The following is a 4,830-nucleotide window of genomic DNA, read 5'->3' as shown; positions in this document are numbered from 1 at the left end:
GTGCAGCAACATTTATGGAGCGAAGGAAATAGGCAACGTTTCGGGCCGAAACACTTCTTCAGAATTTTCGTTACTTTGTTTGAAGATTTTCCCCAGATGATCGATAACAATTCGAGTTCCTGAAATGGATTAGGTTTTTTTCAGGAGAGGGTTTAGAATTTCTTTTCCACCGAAAAAAATATATTTTGTTGTAAGCATGCATTTGGGTCAGTACTTGGTATCAAAGTTCATATGAAGAGTTTTTGTAGCTTCCGGAGGTCAATTGAAAAGATGTCTGAAGAAGGGTTTCGGCCCGAAACGTTGCCTATTTCCTTCGCTCCATAGATGCTGCTGCACCCGCTGAGTTTCTCCAGCATTTGTGTCTACTTCCAATAGAAAATATATATCGCCACTCACTTCCTCCTTTCCATTAGCAGATCGGATGATTCAGTTCAGTTCATTGTCACGTGTACCGAGATACAGTGAAAAGCTTTTGTTGCGTGCTATCCAGTCAGCGGAAAGACAATACATGATCACAATCGAGCCATTTACAGTATACATGTACATGATATGGGAATAACGTTTAGTGCAAGGCAAAGCCAAAAAAAGTCAGATTGAGGATAGTCCGAGGGTCACCAGCGAGGTAGATAGTAGTTCAGGACTGCTCTCTGGTTGTGGTAGGATGATTCAGTTGCCTGATAACAGCTGGGAAGAAACTGTCCCTGAATCTTGAGGTGTGCGTTTTCACACTCCTATACTTTTGCCCGATGGGAGAGGGGAGAAGAGGGAGTGACCGGGGGTGAGACTGGTCCTTGATGATGCTGCTGGCCTTGCCGAAGCCGCGTGAGGTGTAGATGGAGTCAATGGAAAGGAGGTTGGTGGGTGTGATCACTAATGAGGTAGATAGTAGTTCAGCACTTCAATATGGTGGCGATTTATAGCGTGGACGAAGCGCAGGTGTTAAACATTGAAGTCAGGCATGGTGCAGATGGGCTACGCTCAACGTGAGTGAACATATGAAGCATTATGATGCCCCGTGTAGTAACCCCCTTCATTCATCGTTAATCGTAATCAGTAGACAATACCCAATAGACAATAGGTGCAGGAGTAGGCCATTCGGCCCTTCGAGCCAGCACCGCCATTCAATGTGATCATGGCTGTTCATCCCCAATCAGTACCCCGTCCCTGCCTCCTCCCCGTATTCCCTGACTCCGCTATCTTTAAGAGCCCTATCTAGCTCTCTCTTGAAGTATCCAGTGAACCGACCTCCACCGCCCTCTGAGGCAGAGAATTCCACAGATTCACAACTCTTTGTGAAAAAGTGTTTCCTCATCTACGTTCTAAATGGCTTACCCCTTATTCTTAAACTGTGTGTGGCCCCTGGTTCTGGATTCCCCCAACATCGGGAACATGTTTCCTGCGTGTCCAACCCCTTAACAATCTTATATGTTTCCCTTGAACTTATCTCCTTTGATATCTCGTTCTCACACCTTACACTTCCTTATCTCTGTGTCTGCCACAACTCTGACTCTCAGTCTGAACAAGGGTCGCGACCCGAAAGGTTACCCATTCCTTCTCTCCAGAGATGCTGCCCAACACGCTGAGTTACTACAGCATTTTGTGTCCATCTTCGGTGAAAACCAGCTTCTGCAGTTCCTTCCCACACAATACCTCTCTTCGAGAAGCTCGGCAGTTTGTTTAAAATTCAAGCTGCCCGCTGTTGCCTTCAGAATTGGTGTATCCATACCCGGTTTGGAAAGCACGTAAATCTGTTGAGGCATATATTGTGGCGCTCTCTTTCATATTGACTCGCCCCTTCTTTTTCGCTTTCCCCAAATCCAGCCGTGCATAACATAGGTCCTCTTCCTCGGCGACGCTCTGAGCAGAAGGTACCTACAAGTAATAACACCACAGGATTGTCAATAAACAACTATGGACATCAATAAATTCAGCAGTTTAAAACAATTGGAGACTCTCCACCCTAGGAAGGGTTCTGGCAATTATGCTTGACGTCTTTTTATACAAATCTACACATCAATCCTAATCATTGGTTGAGTATAGCAGCAAAGAGGACCTTCTGCAGTTGTACAGAGCCCTAGTGAGACCACACCTGGAGTATTGTGTGCACTTTTGGTCCCCTAATTTGAGGAAGGACATTCTTGCTATTGAGGGAGTGCAGCGTAGGTTCACCAGGTTAATTCCCGGGAGGGCAGGACTGTCATATGCTGAGAGAATGGAGCGGCTGGGCTTGTACACTCTGGAGTTTAGAAGGATGAGAGGGAATCTTATTGAAACATATAAGGTTATTAAGGGTTTGTACAGCTAGAGGCAGGAAACGTGTTCCTGACTTTGGGGGAGTCCAGAACCAGGGGCCTCACAGTTTAAGAATAAGGGGTAAGCCAACGGAGAATGGAGAAGAGGAAACACTTTTTCACGCAGAGAGTCGTGAGTCTGTGGAATTCTCTGCCTGGTGAAGGCCGGTTCTCTGGATACTTTCAAGAGAGAGCTAGATAGGGCTCTTAAAGATAATGGAGTCAGAGGATATGGGCAGAAGGCAGGGACGGGGTACTGATTGGGGATGATCAGCCATGATCACATTTGAATGGCGGTGCTGGCTCGAAGGGCCAAATGGCCTCCTCCTGCACCTATAGTCTATTACTGAGGTCCACCACAGAGATGAACTCAGATGGGTACAAAGCGCCGGAGTAACTCAGCGGGTCAGGCAGCATCTTTGGAGAAATCGGACGGTGATGTTTCAGATCTGGACCCTTCTTCAGACTGGCTGAAGAACAGTCCCAACCCGAAAAGTCACCCATCCCTTTTCTCTAATGGTGCGTCTCTCTCTCTCTCTTTCCCTCTTCCCATCTCTCTTTTCTTCTTCCCCTCCCTACCTCACCCCCTCCTTCTCCCTCCCTCTCCGTTTCTAGCACAATTCCGCGGTGATATTTTTACTGTCCGTATACCGCCATCTACCGTTGCAAATGCGAAAATCCGACTGCTCTTACTTGCAACGTTTCCTGTGCATCATTGGAATCTGTCATAATGACAAAAAGGAAGAACGTTACAATATCGAATAGCAACCCATCAGATACCTGAAGGTAGACAAAAATGCTAAAGAAGGGGTCTCGACCCGAAACGTCACCTATTCCTTCGCTCCACAGATGCTGCCTCACCCGCTGAGTTTCTCCAGCATTTTTGTCTACCTTCGATTTTTCCAGCATCTGCAGTTCCCTCTTAAACACCAGATACCTAACTAATTGGAACATCGAGACGGACATGGAACGAACAAGGAAATACTTGGATTTAATTAACCACGATTTCTAGATTATGTTGAGCAGTAATTTTATAAATTATATTCACCAGTAAATAAATCAGGATAAAATTAAATACAGATTTTTTTGATTTACATGCTTTAGCATTTTCATCAGCTAATTACAATCTATTTACAGCGCCAACATTTAAAAGATTAATCTGAATGCTTTTATTTTAAATTTTCACCTCACAAAATTCCTTGATTTACAGTTTTTTTACGAGCAGATTTGCTGATAAACATTTTGAAAGAGATTCGATAAATATACTCTGGAGAACATGTTTTGGTGACGTTTCGGGTCAGGACCCTTCTTCCGAACCTACTGACCAGATTCTCCGTCGGAAGAAGGGTCTCTACAGGAAATGTCACCCATTCATTCTCTCCAGAGATGCTGCCCGTCCCGCTGAGTTACTCCCGCATTCTGTGTCCGTGCTCGGTGTAAACCTGCACCTGCAGTCCCTTCCGACACATATTTATTTATTTAATTCACATGTTTAATCGATAATGTTTTATTATGAATGTTTTATGTGTCATTCTTCATGGCCACTTCATGGCTACTCCTGCACCTATAGTCTATTACTGAGGTCCACCACAGAGATTAACTCAGATCGGTACAAAGCGCCGGAGTAACTCAGCGGGTCAGGCAGCAGCTTTGGAGAAAACGGACGGTGATGTTTCAGATCTGGACCCTTCTTCAGACTGGCTGAAGAACAGTCCCAACCCGAAACGTCACCCATCCCTTTTCTCTCTAATGGTGCGTCTCTCTCTCTCTCTCTCTCTCTCTCTCTCTCTCTCTCTCTCTCTCTCTCTCTCTCATCTCATGTTGTCCCTTGCGGGCGGAGCACCAAGGCAAATTCCTTGTATGTGAATATTTGGCCAATAAACTTATTCATTAGTCAAGTCAAGAGAGTTAACTGTCAGAGGTAGACAAAAATGCTGGAGAAACTCAGCGGGTGCAGTAGCACATATGGAGCGAAGGAAATAGGCAACGTTTCGGGCCGAAACCCTTCTTCAGACCTGAAACGTTGCCCATTTCCTTCGCTCCATAGATGCTGCTGCACTCGCTGAGTTTCTCCGGCATTTATGTCTACCTTCGATTTTCCAGCATCTGCAGTTCCTTCTTAAAGCGTTTATTGTCATGTGTCCCAGATAGGACAATGGAATTCTTGCTTGCTGCAGCACAACAGAATATAGTAGGCACAAGTACAGAACAGTTCAGTGTGTCTATATAACATAAAACCATATATATACACACATTAATAAACAGATAAAATGCAATAGGCTGTTATAGTTCAGAGCAAAGAGTAGGAGTAAACGGGTCCTTTTCACAATGGCAGGCAGTGACTAGTGGGGTACCGCAAGGCTCAGTGCTGGGACCCCAGCTATTTACGATATATATTAATGATTTGGACGAGGGAATTGAATGCAACATCTCCAAGTTTGCGGATGACTCGAAGCTGGGGGGCAGTGTTCGCTGTGTGGAAGATGCTAGGAGGCTGCAAGGTGACTTGGATAGGCTCGATGAATGGGCAAATGCATGG

This window comes from Leucoraja erinacea, unplaced genomic scaffold, assembly GCF_028641065.1.
Source record: "Leucoraja erinacea ecotype New England unplaced genomic scaffold, Leri_hhj_1 Leri_57S, whole genome shotgun sequence".
NCBI classification, from domain to species: domain Eukaryota; kingdom Metazoa; phylum Chordata; class Chondrichthyes; order Rajiformes; family Rajidae; genus Leucoraja; species Leucoraja erinaceus.
Note: the sequence above shows the minus strand (reverse complement) of the source record.